Source organism: Lolium rigidum, chromosome 5, assembly GCF_022539505.1.
Source record: "Lolium rigidum isolate FL_2022 chromosome 5, APGP_CSIRO_Lrig_0.1, whole genome shotgun sequence".
Taxonomy (NCBI): domain Eukaryota; kingdom Viridiplantae; phylum Streptophyta; class Magnoliopsida; order Poales; family Poaceae; genus Lolium; species Lolium rigidum.
In genome coordinates this window covers 175,700,497-175,723,950 of record NC_061512.1, presented here as the reverse complement: position 1 = coordinate 175,723,950, position 23,454 = coordinate 175,700,497, and the positions used below count along the sequence as shown (strand labels likewise).

Genomic DNA, 23,454 nt, shown 5'->3' with positions numbered 1-23,454 from the left:
AATTACAACCAAGTACTCCATCTGATGAATACAGCCAACACGAACCAGACACCAGCTATTAAAGAATATATTTGCACCATGACTAAATCATTTGTTACAAGATACATATGCAATATGGTAAGTTTAAGTAAGACGGAAAATGTATCTCGTCGATTATGTTAAATATTTAGTTTCTACGGGACAAGAAAAGTTTTGAAGTAATGTACCCCAAAACTAATAATGTTCGTTTTAACACTTTCAGGAATTTCAGAAAAAATCACTAATGAACACATTTGAGAGTTCATACACGAACCTGTTAAAGTTGTTGTTGAGGTAGATGGATAAGAATGTGAAAGCTATGATAAAGAAAGATTTTCCATAGATAGTTCAAGAATTCAACCTGAAAGAAGGAGATATTTGCTTATTTAGCTTCAGGGATGAAAGGGGGTGTCCATTCTTACATGGCAGGGCCTGACTTCTATTTCGTTCTCACTTAATGCTAGTGTCATGTTATATGTGATATTTGAGAACCTTCTTGAAGTTATGCACATTGTAAATGTTAATGCTAGTGTCATGTATCTGCAATTACTAGGAAGCATTGGCGCGACGACACGCCGCGCCCGTGATATTATTATCTTTTGTATGTAATTAGTACTAATTATCTCGGAGTAAATTGGTTTGTCTTTTGTGAATTTAGTGTCGATTTGCATGTTTGCAAGAAACCGGTTTTAGTGGATACCACAGTGGACAGCAGAAGAAGGCTCATGTCCTACCATACATACCTACGTATACATTGGATTACATAGCAGAGGCCAGCAAGCGCGGATGCATCTTTACACTGAGAAAAAAGGTATATACTGGTATACAAAGCCTGGCTAGACAGGAGCCAGGGTGCCACAGCTTAGTTATGCATAAACATGTGAGCATTGCGAGCTTTAGTTTTCTCGGTTAGAGCATGACAACTAATAGAGAACTATTCATAACATTTGAGCAAGCATCTAGTGCAGTGATACGGCGGAACTACTTGTTCCTGGAATGACACATAGACCAATTAGTTTGACAACTTGGCGACAAATTTCTGATTCATCAATTGAACTCCCTGTCTCCAGTTTCTGAATTGCCGTGGTTGTAGTGCATAAATGGCATTCTTGGTCCTGATTGTGGAGGAACAAAGTGAGTGAAGTTAGTACATCAATTAGTGGTATAGCAAATTCAACATAATATGTATCTCAGAGTGCTTACTTGGTAAGTTAAGCTCCTTTTGTTAGGTGGGAAACAGTTCCTTGTTTACTTCCTTTTCTCAGCAGGTGCACTGCAAAAAAAAGACTGGCTATGAGTTGACAGTATAGGTTCAGTGTTAGCTCTCGTCTTATAGATCAGACGTACGAAGCCACCATCTTTTCAATGGCGTGGTGGTTGACTTTTATGGTTTTTTCCTTTGGTTGCCTATGTCGTGGAGCCTATGTTCTGTTATAAAAGAAGTGTTCCTTGTAAGATTGTTGCTGGGAGTTGAAACAGTTTATTGTTTGCTGCATTCGCTTAACTCTTGTAAGTCTGAATTGGTGTCTTCTACCTCTGAATTTTCGTTGCCTACTGATGGGGTGGCCGCGTCTTCAGGCAAACCAAGCTGTTCAGATTTCTGAATAGTTGCTGGCAGTCTGAAAGCACTGTTGGGTGCTGTCACTGAATCAATAGTGGTGATCATTTGAGAACTCGGGATGGGGAATGGTATGTTGTCAAGATCAACGGCTACTGGTGTACCTCGGCGACAACAACTCATTTTTTCCAATTGTGCCGCTAATAGCAGATGGTACATAGTCTGTTAGACCTCTTGCTGTAACGACAACCAAAGTTGTACCATGGCCCATAATTGTATTACATTGGTAGCCGGAAAACATGAATTGCCCTATAACCTCTTCTATTATCTTTGTATGCTGGATATCTTATCCATTGACTGGGAGCTTCTACCTGTGAACAGTTTGCATGTGAAATAAAGGGCTTGCTATACCTTTCCAAGCTAATTTGGGGAACTGAAGAGTGGCTTACCTTTCTACCCCATTCTATACATGTATAATGGGGGCATTTGTGAACACTCAGCTAACAACGAAGTAGAGCAAGTAAGAGATCTCTGAGAGTATACAGTTGCCTCAATTGAGAAAGACAATTTAAAGGTGAACATGTGTATTAGTCATTGACAACAGGCTATTTCTAGGTTCATGGAAAACATGGTAAATTGAACTCAAGTATGAAGGCTCATTATTACTCTTTACCAATGGCATATTAGAATGTACGTCAACTCGATTGTGAGGTAAATTTTTTATTATCATTAAGTTCAAACTGAAGTGAAGTTCTTCCTTTCAATTAATAATGCTGTAATTAGCGAGGAGAGGGAATGACAGATTAACTACATTGTACCCTTGGTTGGTATATAATGTAAATAAAAATTACCTCAGGTCAGCTGATATATGTACATATATACAAACTCCAAGGGCCACTGCAAACAAAGAACCATGGACCTTTTAATATAAACATTATCATCAGTCTCTGGGCTTGTCACTTAACCTGCAGACAATGGCCAAACTAATCTAAGAACCATAACACATTAACGCCATTTTATTTTCAGCAAAACACTACAGGAATCGCGGTAGATGCCGACGGCCTTCGACCCTCGGCGTAGCACGCGCTTGCCCTCGGCGTACGATACGCCGACGGGCCCCCTCGGCGTAGCTCCTCGGGGAAGGTAGGCCTCGGCAGAGCACACGCGGCCCTCGGCGTAGAGGCCGCCGTCGGCGTAGCCGCAGAGGGCCGACGGCTGGAACAGCTCGTCGGCGTCGCAACCCTCGGCGTAGCACGGTGGCCGGCGCCGTCCGGCTAACGTCCGTTTGGGCTACGCCGAGCGTCGCCCCGTCGGCGTATGGAGGCACGTGGCGCCTCCTGGCCGCTTCTACGCAGACGCTACGCCGAGCGTCGCCCCGTCGGCGTACGGGGGCACGTGGCGCCTCCTGGCCGCGTCTACGCAGAGCCTACGCCGAGCGTGGCCCCGTCGGCGTATCGAGGGCTATGCCGAGGGGGAGGCCCTCGGCACATAGGGCGACGTGGCAAACGCTGGGGGCTCCCCGTTCATACGCCGAGGGGGAGGCCCTCGGCATAGCCCTGACCATTTGGTCCATGTCGAGGCTATGCCGAGGGGGAGGCCGTCGGCGTAGAGTCGACCCAGATTTCGCCAAATTGCCAAATTGACAGATTTCACAGGTTTTCACAGATTTCGCCAAATTGACAGATTTCACAGTTTTTCACAGCACATATATTGCATAATTCACAGGACTTTGCACATAGACATCACATGATGTTCAAATAGCTACAAATCATGGTCTCATAACATAGCTCCGGATACATAGTATCGTGTCGATAAGATACATGCATGGGACAACTAGAGGAGCTCGTCGCCGCTAGACACCGGCCCGGGCCGATTCCTTCCGGTAGAAGCTGCGGAAGAACCACCGGGAGAAGGACCGGGAGAAGTACCGGGAGAAGTACCGGGTGTAGCACCGGGAGAAGGACCACCATGATGAACCGGTGTGATCTCCCTCCCACCACCCTGGTTTCCGGAACATCCCGTTCCCTACACACATGTTCCCGAGATGTTAGCAATTTGCGAGGCAAAGGAAAGCCATAGTATTCGGTTTGGCAAAGAACTTACCGTTGTTCTCCCATAGTACTCCGCAGCGAAATTTTCCTTCGATGGCATGTTTGGCGCCGGCCCCGGAAAGGGAGGCATCGGCCCTAAATCCGCTGTCTGTCCAGTTTGATTGGCCACCATCGACGCCTGCAAGATAGTTTACATGTCAGTCTTTGCAGAAATGAAGCATCAAACTAGGGGAAAGTGGGACTTGTCATCATTTGCGAAAACAAAGGTTGGAACTTACATGTATATATGCCATGTACTCCATGAAGTGCTGCTGGTGCTGGTTGAAGGCCACCCGATATTCTTGATGAGCGGCCACGTAGGCGGCCTCGAAGTCGGGCTACAATTTCACAAATTCATGTCTCGTTAGCACTTAGCAATGTATGAACGAAAGTCGGAAAGAGGATGGAAATGAGGGAAACTTACGTCGTATGCGGGTTGTTGCCGAGCCCGGCGACGAGGCGGGAGAGGGGGCTGTCCTTGGTGAGTCCCGCCTTGAGACGCGTGAAGGTCGTGGTGAGGGTATGCTTGACGGCCTTGTTCAGCATGGCGAGACGGCCATGCGGCAACCCTCCGGACGACGGGACCAACGACTCCTCGTCGACCTCCGCGCTCATGGGGTCATCCACCTCCGGGTGACGATGCCTCACCATCTCGCAGTAGTTCTCGACGTCCTCGGCGTAGGTGCCGAAGTACTCGGGGAGCGAGGGCTGAGGCTGCGAGAGATCGGGCTTCTTAAGCCGCATCTTGTTGTATATCTCGAGGTCGGACATCTCCTCCTCGGGTCCTAACGCGGCCCTCTCGCATCGCGAAAGGAAATGTTGTGAGTACCAACTTTGAACCTGAAGGAAAATAAAATGTATACATACCGTCTTCCCCTTGTAGCGCTCGTAGCTGAGGTTTCCCCCACCGTGTGTGCCACCGTCGCCTCGGTTCTCCGCGTTCCGCCTCGCCACGGCTGCAAAGTCCTCGTCCATCTTGAGCCACCTCGTCCTAACCATCTCCTCCCATGCCTCGGCATGCGGCTCGGCCCAATCGGGGATAACCTGAAAATGCAATACTCAACTCAATCTAATGCAATCGCAACTTAGTAGCAATGTAGAATCTCATTGACATTTTACTCACCGACATGTAGTCATCCACCGTCATCTCGTACTCGGCCTTAGCATTCTTACCGACAATGTCCGGCTTATGGACCCTCTCGCCTCTCTCTGCCCAGAAGTGACTGGCGGACGTGATCCTTTGGTTGTACCACACCTGCGGTGTCAACCTCTCACAAGTCGCCCGCAAAGTCCCGTTCGCGGCCGTCTCCTCAACCTCGGGCGCCACACGATAAAAACACTTCAATCATGCAAAAAACAATTGTGAGATTCATGAGTTAGAACATTGGGGTCATCAAATATGAACGAAGCTCGAGAAAATATGTCTTACCCAAAACTTTCTCATCACGGCCTCGGCAGCCGTCGGGAAGCCTACGCCAGGGGCACTCTCGTAGTCCGTCCAAGTAGTGGCTAGCTTCTTCTCGCCAGCTGGGACAGTGCCGAGGGGATAGTACTTGCCCGGCCAGAACTTCCTAAGCAAAGCTCCAATCATGCTACTAGGCAGGCGCCCCTTGACCCCCGGAGGAAATATCCAATTGCTGCACATGAAAATCAAACATTAGCACATGAAAATCAAACATTAGTACTTGAAAATCGAAATTGCCAAATTAGTACACTTACTCAGGGCCAACAGGAATAATAAGGGTCTTCGCCTCATGGGTCTTAGGCTCCTTCCTCTCGTCGGGGACTCTCGCTTCCCCACGAATCTTCAGTGCCTTCGGCCGCCCATCCTCCTCCGGAGTCTCAAACCCGCGGCTAGAGTCCTCCTCGGCTCTAGACTCCGTCTCCGCCTCCTCTCTAGACGTCCCCTCCAAAAAGAACCCGGAAGCAACGTCGCCCGAAGCCGAGGGTGGTGGCTCAAAGTCCGGTCCTCCCCAGCCACCTCCACCTCCACCTCCACCTCCACCTCCTCCCAAGCCACCTCCAGCTCCACCACCTCGTCCCCGTCCTCGTCCTCGTCCTCGTCCTCCTCCTCCTACCGCAAAGTCCTCGTAACGCGGATTGCGACGCGGTTCCCTCTCACTCCTTCTAACATTGTTCTTGCGTTGTTGCATCTTCTTAAGCAAGCTCGACGAGTCCTCCTTGCCGCCGCTCATATTGTTCAATCACCTGCATTGAGAAAGAGAAAACAATTAAGAAGCATGTTGAAAAATATATAAATAGTAAGCATAAAGACACTAAACAATTAAGAAGCATGTTCAAGAATATATAAATACTAAGCATAAAGATACTAAACAATAAAGAAGCATGTTGAAAAAAATATAAATACTAAGCATAAAGACACTAAACAATTAAGAAGCATGTTCAAGAATATATAAATACTAAGCATAAAGATACTAAACAATAAAGAAGCATGTTGAAAAAAATATAAATACTAAGCATAAAGATACTAAACAAATAAGAAGCATGTTGAAATATAAACTCATAAAAGACCCTCACCAGCCGTCATCAATCTCATCGTCAATCTCATTTTGTTTCTCCTTGCCACTATCACTATCACTATCTTTTGAGTAGTAAGTTGGATTTTGATAGACGGGTGGAGGCTCATCATCGCTATCATCTTCCACTTGTAACTTCTCGAGCATATCTATGTCCTTTAGATCCACCACTCGACTCACCACGAGTTTCGCATCGTTCTCGAGGTCCTCTTCAAGAACACATTCTAACTCAAAGTGCCCGAAGTCCTCTTCCTCTTGATAGAAAATTCCCTCGTATGTTACAGGGTCAATGTTGTTGTAATCGTCCTCGGAGGGAATCGGTAGGTTACCATGTGGCGATACCTGGAACACGACTTCCCAGCCGTTGAGGGCCGCTTTCTGGCATGGGTACGGCAAATAATAAACTTGCTTGGCTTGGTGAGCAACAATATAGACATCGGCTCCGGTATAGGTGGTGGAAGGCTTAACTTCAACTAACCCAATGGACTTGGTAATTCTCTCGTCCACCTCTTGGGTCGAACCAATGACACTTGAACACAACGAGATTGAGTTGTTTGTTTGTACGGTTGAAGGTCAGCTCGTATACATTCTCTAACCTCCCGTAGTAATCAAAGGTATCGGATCCTTTAGTGAAGACACCAGTATTTACCGTTTTTGGATTCGCCCGGCCCTTCTGGTGTGTCTCTGTATGGAATCAAAACCCATTCACGTCATACTTCTCATACTTCATGACGTCACGGTTACAACCTTGGGAAACACATCTCAACTCATCTCGTCATCTCAACGTTTGCATCGGCTCCCTACAAGCACGGTTCAAATTTGTTGTGTGCATTAGTTACGTGGAATAACAGGGACAAGTCACATATTGGAATAAGAGGGACAGCTTAGACATTACTTTTTTCATGAACCAAGACACAAAGTTTATTTTTACTTCGGGAGCACCCTCTTTCAGTAGAGTCTCCAACTCCGCGCCCGTGGGATCGCGCGGAAGCCACCACTGTTCATCCGTGAATTCGCTGAAAGGATACAACAAGCATTAGACCGAGTTGAGTGTAGGTGATCGAAACTAGATACAATAAGCATTACACCATGTTACCTAATGAAATCGTGACCGCCATCGTCGTCGTCCCCCCCACCACTTCCTTCATGTTCATAAGCACATAGAGCATTATGCAATCCTTCTCTTCCCTCTCCAATCTATATTTTTGTCCTTTACCAGCCTTGCCACCGGGACATTGGAATAGTTGAAGCTTGGGGTCATTCATGGGCACGTCGACATTGTAACGAGAGACCGGGTTATGCAGAGTGGGAACTTCATCGAGATAGTACGTTGTTGCGGCATCTGCCATCTCCCGAAGGCACGTTGCCTCAGCTATGCATGCTTCAATCTTGGCTTTGTTTCCAGTTATCTTCCGAATATACTTGAACTCTCTCTCAATACAAAACTGCCACCGAAACCGCATCGGGCCACCCAAGAGTGCCTCGTTTGCGAGGTGCACAATGAGATGTGCCATCGGAGTAAAGAAGCCTGGCGGAAAGATCATCTCCAAATTGCATAGCAACTCCGGCACTTGAACTTGCAGCTTCTCAATAACCTTAGGACATATCCGCTAGCACGGAGCGTGCGGAAGAAATGGCTCAACTCCGCGAGCACTCGCCATATTTTCTCGGGGAGATACCCTCGAAGCATCACCGGCATCAGCCGCTCAATCCATATATGATAGTCGTGACTCTTGAGCCCGGTGACTTTTCCCGTCGAAAGATTGACTCCCTTGCTCATATTCGAACAATAACCATCGTGGAACATCACAACGTATTTTAGCCACTTGAATGCCTCCTTCTTTTGGATGGAATCAAGGCAGAAGTCGGCGTGCGGCTTGAACCAATTCTTTCGACGGCCAGTAGGACGTTGCATGTGTAATTTCTTCCTATCACAGAGCTTCTCAACATCGACTCTAGCCTTGACATTATCCTTTGACTTCCCGGGAACGTTTAGGCACGTGTGAAATAAGGACTCCGCGACATTCTTTACGGTGTGCATCACATCGATGTTATGGGGAAGTTCGAGGTCCTTGTAATACTCGAGCTTCGTTAAGGCTGCCTCGTGAGTCCAGTTGTGCGTTACACCATATCCCTCAAATTGATGGCCAGCTTCCGATGCCGCTGGCACGAGAGCACGTAGCTCGGCATCAACAGCTATACCATCGAACTTTGGCACCTCTGTTACTTCATGCACAACTTTGCCTTTCTTGAAGTTCTTTTTGTCTTCTCTGAACGGATGCCTCCGTTTGAGGTACTGCCGATTCGTGTCAAACGCAACATACTTGCGACCCTTATTTAGCCAAAGGAACTCAAGTCGATGCCTGCACACTGGGCATGGGCATGGCCATTTACCAGCTGTACACCAGCCCTTAGGTGGGCTCCTAGCAGCCGCCGGATCCGTAGATTGAGTACGTTCTCCATGCTCTACCCCGGTCCGAGTCAGGATTTCGGCAGCACCTCCCCGCTGCTCTCCCGATACACGTCTCGCCAAAAGACAAGAGGATGTGCATCCGGAGAACAACGGTGAGACGCTGCCGAAATCCTGACTCGGACCGGAGCGAGCATGGAGAACGTACCCAACTACGGATCCGCCGACTCGTCCCGTAAATGCCGCAAGCGTTACGGTTGAAAATATGCCGACCACTAATGCATATTTATCCGCGTAACGCTTGAGGACGGGAAGTGACACCTAGGTGACGCAACTTGACTTGGAAAATGAATCTAGTGACATAAATAAAATGCGGAGAAGAAGTTGGAAATTTTGCTCACCCTCGGCTGTAGAGGAAGTAGTCGAACAACCGATCGTCGATGTCGGCGACCGTCGAGAAGCGCGTCAAGATCCGGGATCGTCACGCCGGGGTGCTCAAGACGAGGCGGTCACGGCATGGCCTATTACAAATACATATTATTAGAAGAAATTCACATTTGCATTTCTATTTCCATTCACACTACACATTTCTATTTTTTCCAAATGTCCACTATTCTAGTTCTATTACTATTTACGAGTATTACATTTCTATTTGTTTCGACTATTTACACTATTCTATTTCTATTCCCACTATTTCTATTACTAGTTCCAACATCAATTTCTATTACAACAATTAAAGCAACACAAAACTGAAAAAAGGCTAAAATACTTACCATCTGCAGGCCGGCCGGCTACTGGCCAGGGGTGTTGAGGAGGAGGAGGGCGGCGCGACGAGGAGGCCGGCGTCGAGTGCGGTGGGGGGGGCGGGGATCGGCGGGCGACGGCTGGGGGCTGCGGGGGGCGCGGCTGCGGCGGCGGGATGCGGCGGGCGGCGGCTCGGGAGGAGCGGGGGAAGGCTGGCGGCGGCTCGGGAAGGCGGCGGCGGGCGGGTTGCGGCGGGCGGCGGCTCGGGAGGAGCGGGGGAAGGCGGCGGCGGGCGGGTTGCGGCGGCGGCGGGTGGCGGCTCGGGAGGAGAGAGCAGGGGCGCGGGTGGCGGGCTCGGGTTGGGGACTGCGGGTGGCGGGCGGGTTGCGTGCGTGCGGGTAAGTTGTTTTAGGGTTAGGGGTTCTATGCCGAGGGCCGGAGATACGCCGACGGTGGCCCTCGGCATAGCCCAATTTTTTTTTTTTGTTTTTTCATTTCATTTATTTTTCTGAATATAATATACTAATATATATATATATATTAAGAATAGGTCCATATAATAATCATAATATATATAATTATCATAGATCTATCTAAAGCGCGTGGGGCTATGCCGAGGACCAGATCTACCCCTTTGAACGCGCGAAACGGAAAACATTTAGCACATAAAATGACGCGTCCTAGACCTAAAAACATTTTTCCCTCCATTTATTGAGCGAAGGAAAGTGTCGCCCCAGTTCAAATCCGGACAGTTTCCAGCGGATTCGGCGGGGCACCGCAGGAAGCGGGTGGGATTCCCGGATGGCTTCCGCGCGCATATGGCATGTGATAGGTGGTGCGTAGGAGGTATCCTACCGCCGCGCGGAGGTCCCGCGCGATACCGAAATGCGCACCATGTAGCCGCTTCACAAAAAAAGCCCTTCCGGCACCCCGAAAATGGAAAAACCGTCGCCCGTGGTTCGGATTGGAAATCCGCGACCGGGGCCTTGCTTCCCATCCTAAGGCCCACGCACGTGCCAAATATGGCCTCGTTCCGACAAACTATGTGGTGAAACGGGCCGTTTCCTACTCATTTCCCCTAAAAGCCATAGAACTCCGGACGAGATAGCCCTGTTCGTGAAGGGTTCTCCAAGATAATTGCCGTATCCCAGTTCCGTCTTTTGCGGTGGTTACTAGGACACATAAAATGACGCCACGCGGCTCCGCTCGATTTTTTGGCTCCGTTTGCTTTGCCAAGCTGCGCAAAACGGGGCCGCCGGGACATGCGGTATGGCCGTACCGGGCGCGCGCGTGCACCCGTCCGGCAACGCGCGAAACGGAAAACATTTAGCACATAAAATGACGCGTCCTAGACCTAAAAACATTTTTCCCTCCATTTATTGAGCGAAGGAAAGTGTCGCCCCGGTTCAAATCCGGACGGTTTCCGGCGGATTCGGCGGGGCACCGCGGAAGCGGGTGGGATTCCCGAGATGGCTTCCGCGCGCATATGGCATGTGATAGGTGGTGCGTAGGAGGTATCCTACCGCCGCGCGGAGGTCCCGCGCGATGCTGAAATGCGCACCATGTAGGCTGCTTCACAAAAAAAGCCCTTCAGGCACCCCGAAAATGGAAAAACCGTCGCCCGTGGTTCGGATTGGAAATCCGCGACCGGGGCCTTGCTTCCCATCCTAAGGCCCACGCACGTGCCAAATATGGCCTCGTTCCGACAAACTATGTGGTGAAACGGGCCGTTTCCTACTCATTTCCCCTAAAAGCCATAGAACTCCGGACGAGATAGCCCCGTTCGTGAAGGGTTCTCCAAGATAATTGCCGTATCCCAGTTCCGTCTTTTGCGGTGGTTACTAGGACACATAAAATGACGCCACGCGGCTCCGCTCGATTTTTGGCTCCGTTTGCTTTGCCAACTGCGCAAAACGGGGCCGCCGGGACATGCGGTATGGCCGTACGGGCGCGCGCGTGCACCCGTCCGGCAACGCGCGAAACGGAAAACATTTAGCACATAAAATGACGCGTCCTAGACCTAAAAACATTTTTCCCTCCATTTATTGAGCGAAGGAAAGTGTCGCCCCGGTTCAAATCCGGACGGTTTCCGGCGGATTCGGCGGAGCACCGCGGGAAGCGGGTGGGATTCCCGGATGGCTTCCGCGCGCATATGGCATGTGATAGGTGGTGCGTAGGAGGTATCCTACCGCCGCGCGGAGGTCCCGCGCGATGCTGAAATGCGCACCATGTAGCCGCTTCACAAAAAAAAGCCCTTCCGGCACCCCGAAAATGGAAAAACCGTCGCCCGTGGTTCGGATTGGAAATCCGCGACCGGGGCCTTGCTTCCCATCCTAAGGCCCACGCACGTGCCAAATATGGCCTCGTTCCGACAAACTATGTGGTGAAACGGGCCGTTTCCTACTCATTTCCCCTAAAAGCCATAGAACTCCGGACGAGATAGCCATGTTCGTGAAGGGTTCTCCAAGATAATTGCCGTATCCTAGTTCCGTCTTTTGCGGTGGTTACTAGGACACATAAAATGACGCCACGCGGCTCCGCTCGATTTTTTGGCTCCGTTTGCTTTGCCAAGCTGCGCAAAACGGGGCCGCCGGGACATGCGGTATGGCCGTACCGGGCGCGCGCGTGCACCCGTCCGGCAACGCGCGAAACGGAAAACATTTAGCACATAAAATGACGCGTCCTAGACCTAAAAACATTTTTCCCTCCATTTATTGAGCGAAGGAAAGTGTCGCCCCGGTTCAAATCCGGACGGTTTCCGGCGGATTCGGCGGGGCACCGCGAGGAGCGGGTGGGATTCCCGGATGGCTTCCGCGCGCATATGGCATGTGATAGGTGGTGCGTAGGAGGTATCCTACCGCCGCGCGGAGGTCCCGCGCGATACTGAAATGCGCACCATGTAGGCCGCTTCACAAAAAAAAGCCCTTCAGGCACCCCGAAAATGGAAAAACCGTCGCCCGTGGTTCGGATTGGAAATCCGCGACCGGGGCCTTGCTTCCCATCCTAAGGCCCACGCACGTGCCAAATATGGCCTCGTTCCGACAAACTATGTGGTGAAACGGGCCGTTTCCTACTCATTTCCCCTAAAAGCCATAGAACTCCGGACGAGATAGCCCCTGTTCGTGAAGGGTTCTCCAAGATAATTGCCGTATCCCGGTTCCGTCTTTTGCGGTGGTTACTAGGACACATAAAATGACGCCACGCGGCTCCGCTCGATTTTTTGGCTCCGTTTGCTTTGCCAAGCTGCGCAAAACGGGGCCGCCGGGACATGCGGTATGGCCGTACCGGGCGCGCGCGTGCACCCGTCCGACAACGCGTGAAACGGAAAACATTTAGCACATAAAATGACGCGTCCTAGACCTAAAAACATTTTTCCCTCCATTTATTGAGCGAAGGAAAGTGTCGCCCCGGTTCAAATCCGGACGGTTTCCGGCGGATTCGGCGGGGCACCGCGAGAAGCGGGTGGGATTCCCAGATGGCTTCCGCGCGCATATGGCATGTGATAGGTGGTGCGTAGGAGGTATCCTACCGCCGCGCGGAGGTCCCGCGCGATACTGAAATGCGCACCATGTAGCTGCTTCACAAAAAAAAGCCCTTCCGACACCCCGAAAATGGAAAAACCGTCGCCCGTGGTTCGGATTGGAAATCCGCGGCCGGGGCCTTGCTTCCCATCCTAAGGCCCACGCACGTGCCAAATATGGCCTCGTTCCGACAAACTATGTGGTGAAACGGGCCGTTTCCTACTCATTTCCCCTAAAAGCCATAGAACTCCGGACGAGATAGCCCTGTTCGTGAAGGGTTCTCCAAGATAATTGCCGTATCCCCGTTCCGTCTTTTGCAGTGGTTACTAGGACACATAAAATGACGCCACGCGGCTCCGCTCGATTTTTTGGCTCCGTTTGCTTTGCCAACTGCGCAAAACGGGGCCGCCGGGACATGCGGTATGGCCGTACCGGGCGCGCGCGTGCACCCGTCCGGCAACGCGCGAAACGGAAAACATTTAGCACATAAAATGATGCGTCCTAGACCTAAAAACATTTTTCCCTCCATTTATTGAGCGAAGGAAAGTGTCGCCCCGGTTCAAATCCGGACGGTTTCCGGCGGATTCGGCGGGGCACCGCGAGAAGCGGGTGGGATTCCCAGATGGCTTCCGCGCGCATATGGCATGTGTACATGGAAACCATAGGTTGGGCATACTTCACCATAAAATAGGCTCCATTTGAGCCGTGGCGAGAGTTTCCACATACAGATCCTGGATTTTACCAATTGTTAGCCCATGTATGCGGAAATCGTCAACAACGGGTACATCCAAGGTTAGCCAAACCTTACATCACACTTGTACACATATGTTATGGGCATATACAAGTTTTCCAGTGATTCCGACGATCCGATGGTCCGTATCTTGAAAAAACCCTAGGGCGGGGACCCCGCAGATCTACCCCTATAGCTTTCTCCGTGTGAGGGTTTACCAATGGACTTTTTACTTGCTTTGGTTTGTTTAGGACATATGTATATGGAAACCATAGGTTGGGCATACTTTACCATAAAATAGGCTCTATTTGAGCCGTGGCGGGAGTTTCCACATACAGATCCTGCATTTCACCAAGTGCTAGCCTATGTATGCGGAAATCGTCAACGCCGGGTACATGCAAGGTTAGACAAACCTTACATCACACTTGTACACATATGTTAGGGACAAATGCAAGTTTTCAAGCGATTCCGACGCTCCGGTGATGCGTATCTTGGGAAACCCTAGGGCGGGGACCACTGCAGATCTACCCCTATAGCTTTCTCCGTGCGAGGGTTTACCAATGGATTTTTTTATTTGCTTTGCTTTGTTTAGGACATATGCACATGGAAACCATAGGTTTGGAATGAAATAGGCCATGGATGAGCCGTAGCAGGAGTTTCCACATACATATCCTGGATTTTACCAAGTGTGGGCCCATGTATGCGGAAATCGTCAACGCCGGGTACATGCAAGGTTAGACAAACCTTACATCACACTTGTACACATATGTTAGGGACAAATGCAAGTTTTCAAGCGATTCCGACGCTCCGGTGATGCGTATCTTGGGAAACCCTAGGGCGGGGACCACTGCGGATCTACCCCTATAGCTTTCTCCGTGCGAGGGTTTACCAATGGATTTTTTTATTTGCTTTGCTTTGTTTAGGACATATGCACATGGAAACCATAGGTTTGGAATGAAATAGGCCCCGGATGAGCCGTAGCGGGAGTTTCCACATACAAATCCTGGATTTTACCAAGTGTCGGCCCATGTATGCGGAAATCGTCAACGCGGGGTACATGCAAGGTTAGACAAACCTTACATCACACTTGTACACATATGTTAGGGACAAATGCAAGTTTTCAAGCGATTCCGACGCTCCGGTGATCCGCATCTTGGGAAACCCTAGGCCGGGGACCTTGCGGATCTACCCCTATAGCTTTTTTCGTGCGAGGGTTCACCAATGGATTTTTTTAATTTCTTTGCTTTGTTTAGGACATATGCACATGGAAACCATAGGTTTGGAATGAAATAGGCCCCGGATGAGCCGTAGCAGGAGTTTCCGGCGATTCGGACGCTCCGGTGGTTTGTATCTAGGGAAACCCTAGGGGGCGGGGACCCCGCAAATCTACCCCTAGGGTTAGGGTTAGGGTTAGAGTTAGGGTTAGCAATGGACTTTTTTCCTTTGTTTTAGGACATATGTACATCGATAGCAGATGTTGGGCCCTCTTGGATCCCGTCGACCCGTCTACGAAGAGCGTCACTCGTGGGATCTACATAAGCCATCTACCATTTTTTTCTTTAAAAAAGTAACTATTTTTACATAATTCATACTAGTACATAAATAAAACAAACATAATATAAAGTTAATGACCAAAAAGAAAAAAAGAAAAAAAAAATGTATGCCGAGGGTGGCCGTCGGCATAGGCGGGTGATGCCCTATGCCGAGGGTGGCCCTCGGCGCCTCGCTGACGCCGTGACCGGGCCGTCACGGCCGGAGCGGGACCGGAGCAGATGCTCGTGCTACGCCGACGGCCTTGGGTACGCCGAGGGTGGCCGTCGGCGTATCCTTCTCTACGCCGAGGGGATGTCTACGCCGAGGGGCTCGTTGGGCCGCTGCCCTGGACCGGACGTACGCCGACGGCCCCGACATTTGGCCGTCGGCGTACGCCACGGCCGTCGGCGCAGCGCGCCATTCCTGTAGTGAAACTGTGATATTATTATAGAGAAAATATAGTAAAAGGGAAACCATACAATTAACTTGTTTTTTACAAAATATGGTCGATGTACATGAACACCATATCATTAATGCCTAGTGCTCCTTGAGAGATGGTCAAACCCATCACAGTTTCAATGTGCAAAGAAGGTCAATTTATATATAAGGGCTTATGATTTCCAAATAGGATAGGTTGGAAAAAGTATATTGTATTAGGGGAACTTTAGCCAGAACATTACTTGTAAGGGTAATAACAAAAGTTAGAAATACTTCTGCTCAGAATAATTACTTGCGTTTGCCTGTAGTTTTCTATGTATACTTACCAACTAATTTCAGGACAGCATATTTCTATGCACTGAAGATAACCTAGAACAACATCTACGGCAGATCTATTGAGGTGAATAACTCTTCTTCCTTTATGTGACTCGTCAATGCTATTTGGAAACTCATGCCCTTTCCCATCTTATATACATAAAAGAAGTACCAAAGCAATACGAAGGGGATTCTGCAATGTTAATGCTGAAAGTAAATCAATACAGGTACCTATTTGGCAACCATCTGACAACTCAAAAGCAAGTGTTATTTCAATTTTTCAGAATTTTTTTTGACAGATCCATGCAATCTATCAACAAGACAAAAGGTGATACAGTGCAGAAACATAAGTTCACAAAAACTGTTGACATATTAGTTTGATGTTTTAACACGTTGTGCATATTGGCAACATTTAAAGAGAAAATTCAATAGCGTCAGATGGACATATTAATAGTAGATTGTTTGCTTCAGTTTAGCAGCAAAGCATGAGATCAAAGCTATTGGAGCATAGCCCAACATCAATTACCTGTTGAAACTTCAGATCCCCATGCAGCTCATGGTGCAGAGCTAACCCGCTTCTTTGGTATCTGATGAGCTTCAACTCGAGCGCCTCGTCGGCTTAGAGTATTCCCTTCTCGATTGATCATCCATACAAATCTTGTTATACACCATAGCAGCAAGCAATCAGTAACTAAGGATCAACTAAACCAAAAGACATGTCATCACAATAACACAGGGCACACATGCGCCGGAGGGTGACATATCGTTACAAAAAAGACACAAAATACTTTGCCATATTAAATAGTAATTCTAAGTAGAAGTGCATGAACACCCCATCATGTCATTTTTTGAGGCGTACAGAAGTCTACATTCGCGGGAACTAATTGAAATAATATCGACAGAGCCTATCGGAAGAATGAAGATGAACCAAATTCTAATAAAAGAACCATAGCCAAGCCGACGACTTCATTAAAATTCCAAGTACCAAGGAACAAACAAACAAATTAGAAGAAGAAAAAAATAGTGATGCGCTTATGGATCGTCAAATACTGGTTTCAGATTCGTGAACAATAGACTGCATGGAACCATGAGACCGGGCATATTGGCATTCGTGTGGAATTAAACTTTTTGTGATTTTGACTGCATTCATTCAGCATATAAGAAATTTGCTTCCAATAGAGAAAGAACAAAATGAACATATTAATAGTACAATCAGTCGGCTGCTTGCCTAGACGAATTCCCTCCTTCGGCCAGCAATATTAACTGTATAATTTGCCAGCTGAACTTGCAGATCTGATGTAATAATTTTTCAGTACGAATCGAACCAACAACTGAACCATCAAAACCAGCAGCTAGGGCAACAGTATTTGAATCGACAGGTGAGTGATTAACCATGCAGGTCTACCACTAACAAAGAAGAAAAGCAAACCACTCACATACATCTTTGATTGTGAGATGAGGCACACAAAGCAGGAGGAGACGTAACTGGTCGGCCATAGCATCAATGAGCAGGAAGAAGAGCCTGCAAAAATCGATCATCAAATAATTGGAAAGAGAAAAATCGGTAAGCACCACATCCAAAGATAGAGAATTAAGGCCGACACAAATTAATGTACACCAACAACCTAGACCGGCTTGGAATAATAAATACGGTGGCTAGGAGGAGATCTGCCTAGAGAACTAAAGCTGCACGCAGTTGGAGAACTCCAACGGCTGAAGCAAGCACGCGGCCGACGCGATGGAGGAAAAGGAAAAAAAAATCAGCCCAATCCCAAGAAACGATCAGTCCGTACTTTCCAAGGAGTGAAAATCTGATGGATTAGAGGGGGAGGAAGGAGAAGGAGAAGGGTTAGGGTTTGTTACCGTTCGGGGTGGAATCGAGAAGATCCTCATGGGGATTGCTCCATGGAGGAGGTGATTCTCCAGGCCGCTTCAGGAGATCTCAGTGGTGCCGGCCATGGCAGGCCTCCTTGCCATCGCCCATGGTGACCGCTGCCATCAAAGAATTTGAGGCCCCCGCACCGTGTTGGCACATGTCATGGTGCCAGCAGCAGCGAGCGCCGCTGATTGCTGTCCGTGTACTACTCGGGGCTAGAGTTCCGTGCGATGGCGGCGGAGATAGGCCTAGAAGGCCGGATAGAAGGAGGGTGTGGGAGGCCATGAAAAAGAACGTGATAGAGAGTTGTTCCAGATTTTGTCTTCTCCTCTACTGTTTCGGTAAAGGGTAAAGAAGTGTTGTGAATGTGGGGTCTACTTGCTAGAAATTTTAGGAAGAAACCACCGCTTTACCGGAAGGGAAGGGCACAAGAGAAAATAAAAATGCATCTGAACCGGTAACCGGTAGCCCACTCTGCTAAAAAAATAACAAATCTAACTTAACACATCAGTGGAAAGATTACGTGGCACAAAAAGGATGAACGAAAATTGCACATCTACAATATCCAAATCAATATGAGGTCGGTTAAATTGATTGTCTTTTATATAGTGTATAATGTGTAATGAATATTTCAACGAAATCAAAAGAGAAACAATCTTGTACTCCTCTTCTTGCTCCATTTATACTTGTCTCACGATCACCACTGTAATCGACACGCTTGGCACCTATACGTGCCCAGCGAAACAAAAACTTTAAGGGAAATCAAAAGAGAAAAAATCCTCTACTCCTCTTCTTGACCCATCTGTACTTGTCTCACGATCACCGCTGTACTCGACACGCTTGGCACCTGTACCTACCCAGAGAAACGAAAACTTGCAGATAAACCACAAGAAAACACTCGTGTACTCCTCTTGGTGCCACAACTGTACCCGTGCAACTTTCACCACTGTACTCGACACGCTTGGCACCTGTACCTACCCAAAGAAATTGAAACTAGCAGAGAAACAAAGAGAAAAAATCATGTACTCCTCTTGGTGCCGTAGTTGTACTCGTGCGACTTTCACCGTTGTACTAGACATGCTTGGCACCGGTACCTACACAGAGAAACGAAAACTTGCAGAGAAACAACGAGAAACACTCATGTACTCTCTTGGTGCCGCAGCTGTACTCGTGCCGCTTTCACCGATGTACTCGACAAGCTTAGCAATTGTACGTGGCTAGAAATACTTGCAGAGAAACAAAGGGAAACATTCATGTACTTCTCTTAGTGCCAGCAGTACTCATACTGCTTTCACCACCGTACTCGACCCACTTGGCACCTGTACCTACCCAGAGAAATAAACAGAAACACTCATGTACTCCTCTTGGTGCCGCAGCTGTACTCGTGTCACCTACACGACTGTCATCGACTCTCCTGGCACCTGTACGTGCCCAGAGAAAACGAAAACTTTCAAAGCAACCCAAAGAAAAAAAATGTTTGATGCGCCCAAGGCGCCTTGTTGCGAGGCGAAGCTGAGCCGTGGCACTTGCTTCGACCTATGGGGGTAAAAACTAACGGGGACAACGACATATGTGTGCCATTCATTAAGTATATGAATGTTTCATGCGTCGAAGGCGTCTTGTTGCGAGGCGAAGCCGAGCCGTAGCACTCGCTTCGACCTATGGGGGTAAAAACTATCGGGGACAACGGCATATGTGTGACATTCATTATGTATATGAATGTTTTATGCACTGAAGGCGCCTTATTGCGAGGCAAAGCCGAACCATAGCACACGCTTGGAAGTGCTACCTCCCTCCCATTAATTCCCCAGAAAACTCAATGCCGGGAAAAGCAAAGGGAAAAAACGAAAAGCGAAATCTCTTTGTGGTCCCGACCAATTTTTTGAAAACGTACAACATACAGAAAGGGAAAAAGGAAAAAATCTAACGGATCAGTATAGCTTTAATGGATCTAATAGGGGAGAAATATAAAACCAAAACCCGAAAAACAGTTCGCATCTTTTCCTCAGAAAATCGTTCCTCGCCGACACGCGTCGTCGCGATATTAAGCGCGCGGATGATTTTTTTTTTTCCTTTACGAAGATTGATCTTCATGTAGTGGTACCCGGAGACTAGGCAGCCCACTAGACCAAGACCAAGAAGGTCTGTCACAACTTCGTTTGGGGTTGGAACCAGGCCAAGGCGGAGTTAGGGCCGGTAGCCCACTAGACGAGTAATCTCGATTGGCGTTACACCAGGCTTGGCCCATTAGTGTGATATCTGCAACCTATTCACGTTCAAAGTTTTTAGAGTAAAATTCGAAAAAAGAGTGTTTCTTTTCTTTTTGCGAAACACAGTATAGATGTAGACACTCACATATATGTATATACACTCATCCCTATAAACGCACACACAATCTAGCCCTATGAGCATCTCCGAGAGACTGCGTCCGAGAAACTTAATCTGACGGGTCTTGAGAAGTGTCTCGCTGTCGACAAGAACATCGTCTCCCACTGAAGAATATTCCGCCTTTAATAAGACACTAAAGTATCAAACCTGAGATTCGAACTCTGGTGGACTGGGGGGGCCACTGCCCTACCAACCACCTAATCACAGGTTAGTTCTCAAAAAAAATTGAGTAAAAAAAGAGTGTTCCAAAGTGACATTGCTTGTTCTAAAAGGAAATTGATCTTGATATGTTCTCTAAATAGAGTTTTCTCGCTTTTAAAATAACTTCTTGATAGAGAGTTTAAATAGAAACACTCGCTTGGGAGCAAATAGAGTAAAAACGTTAAGAAGAAATGATCCCTAAAAAATAACGTTAGCAAGCACGGAGAGATAGAAAACTCTTAATATTGGCATCGGTGCTTAGAGTTATAGTTCCATTTCTTATTACTGGCAAAAAAAACATCCTCTTCTCTTCACTGATGGTAGAGGATTATTCCTCCGCCAGCCCTGAGGTACATCGCTGACGGCTGTAAGACCAACCGTAAGCACTTGTAGCCGGAAGCCTTTTGAAGAACTCTCTAAAAACTTTACAGACCATTGCATTTTTTTTCTCAAAGTGATGCAAAAGTTTTGTCTTTTATATTGATATTGGAGTGGCAAACATAGGGAGGACGAAGACATTTTGAGAAGAGGCAAACATATCCAATGTTAACTTTGTGTAGAGTGAGATTAAAACATTATTTTACTCCATGACATTTTGCAATGGAGGGAGTAAACAGTTGGGTCCCACCATTGGTCATGTTATACTTCACACACAGCTCTAATTTTCCATGGGCACCTGCAGTGCAGTGAGCCAGAAACCTCTTATTGTTGTTCCTTTTCTTCTTAATTTGAACTCTGTTTTAACTGCATATTGTGACACTGTTGTTCTAAGTTGCTCCATGGAGTCAAACACCATGCCTAATTTACATTGAGGGTCCTCTATCTCACCAGCTGAGTTAAAAGGTTTGAACTTGTATATCACTTCTTTTCTTCTTCTTCTTATATTTCTCCTCATCATAATCACTCTTATGTCTTCTCTCGGTACCATCTTCCACTCTTACCTCAAGATATTCTTCATTGACATCGTCTCAGCAAGACATATGTGCATGTTGTGCTGCTATTTTCTTCCCCTTGCCAAACATTTCAACCTCCTCAGAATCATCAATATTCTCTACATAAAGGTCATCATCTTCATCCAGCTCAGAATCGCCATCATGCCAAGCAGGATCTCCATCTGAGTCACACCGAATGCCTCTTGTTCTGAATTTTCTGAACTTTTCAGACTTGTCATCCTCCCACTGTTCTTGTTCATTTTTTTCCACATGATTCGCATACAGAACAGAACTTTGCTCTCCACATAGACCTTTGCCATCATGTCACAATCCATCTCAAAATCAATTGGGATCAGCTCATGAATTGATTACCCCGGTGGCACCAGAAAACAAGATCCAACTCGTTACATGCATATCCTAACTCAGCTAGCATGCAGTCTAGCTATCATGTAATTCCTGAAGGTACTTGTGCCCAAATTGTCAAACCATGAAATCTTCTCATCCAAATAGCTAATATTCAGTCCGGAGCACACGAATAAACCAGCATGATGCATTTCAACACTGAATTTAGTTTAGTCCAGACTCCAGACCAGCTAACATTGTAGAAAGATTATCCATGATCAGCACATGGGGCATGATGAACCCTAAATCGATAACACCAACTTCAGAAATAGTTTTTGAAGTGGCGGTTGTTGTTGCCGGTATTGACGTGTTGTTGTAGCCGACTCTGACAGAGGTGAAGCTGCAGCCGCCGCCCCGACCTCGTTCGATACAGCGTCCACCATGCGCTCTCCCGTGACATCCCTTCCAGCCCGCTCCCCATCCGTCACCACTCGCCATCGAGCTGAGAGGAGCGGCAACAACGACATCAAAGGATTTATAAATTTTGAAATCTTCGGCAGCATCCTTGTCTTTTCTGTTGTCCCGAACTGATTGTCCTTAGAGCATGTCTAACAGGCCCCGTATAACCCGCCCACCCCGTAAAATTCCGACAGGATACGGGCAGGCGCGATTTGGGCGTCTAGCAGGCCCCGTATTCGGGCCGGCCCGTTTCGGCGGAATACGGGGCCCAGGAAATCGGTCCCGTCGCCCCGTACTTATACTGGGCGCAGGTGCGAGTGAGAGGTTAACCCCTCACTCGCAACCCTAGCTCTGCCGTGCGCCGCCGCCTCCGTACTTAGCTCCGGCGAGCAATTCCTCACTCCCCCGCGCCGCATTCCACCCCAGATCTAGCATGGACGCCCGCCGCCGCAGTACCGCCTCGCCGGCGAGCGGATCGAAGCGATCCCGCTCGCCGGACAACGTGGAGGATGCGTGGCGGCGCCAATGCAAGAGATCCGCCGCCGGGAGCCGGCGTGCGGCCTGCAGGTACGCCGGCGCCGCGTACGTCCTACCGAAGCTCGTTGACTTCGCGGCAGGCGGGCGCTGGTACAACGAGGATCCGCCGATGAAGCCGATGAGCGGGCCCAAGTTCGACGAGTGGCGCGCCGACTGGGAGCGCCGCCGCTGGGCGAAAGAGGCTTGGAGCAGCGGGAGCACCAGCGCCGGAGGAGCTCCGCTCGCCGGCGAGGAGGAGGAGGCCCCCGACTTGTTGAAGGAGCTACGACAGTTCCTCAAGGACGACACCAAGAGGAAGAGGGCGGAGGAGGAAGAGGTGGCGGCGGCCATCGCCGCCGCGAAGGAGGCGGAGTTGCGGGAGGCAGAGGCGGAGGCGGACTCATACCTAGTCGACCTCCCCGAGTAGGATCGCGCATTCTGGATGTATAATCGTTGATCCGTATGTTTGATCCGTAGTATGATCAATGAAGATGGACTTCCCGGGGTTTTTATTTTTGAAATACGGGGTCTGCAAGACGAAAAGGCTCTTCCGTTAGCAATTTTTCGATACGAGACGAAAAAGCGGCGAGATACGGGGCAGAAATATAAGGGGCCTTGCTCTTAGTTTCTCAACCAAGTTTCAATCAATCAGCTTACGAGTGATAGTGCTGGGTTGTCGTGAACCTGATTTGTTATCCCCCTCTTGTAAAAGCGCGCTTCTGCCTCCTCTATGAACAAACTAGAGTCTTCATAGACATAGACCGTGAACCTCAGGATATCATCTCTTCCATCAATAAGCTTGCACTGGTCAACCGAGATACCCAGTAGAAACACCACCATGCCACC

General features: G+C 48.4%; 1 long non-coding RNA gene across 1 annotated transcript; it reads right to left on the bottom strand.

The window, feature by feature from the left end:
• Positions 1 to 1,032: 1,032 nt before the first annotated feature.
• Positions 1,033 to 16,557, bottom strand: LOC124651066. Its single transcript, XR_006987267.1, has 4 exons — positions 16,421 to 16,557; positions 1,553 to 2,541; positions 1,222 to 1,291; positions 1,033 to 1,133 (listed from the first exon to the last, which is right to left on the bottom strand). It is a non-coding gene; the product is annotated as an uncharacterized LOC124651066 (long non-coding RNA).
• Between the last annotated feature and the right edge of the window lie 6,897 nt (positions 16,558 to 23,454).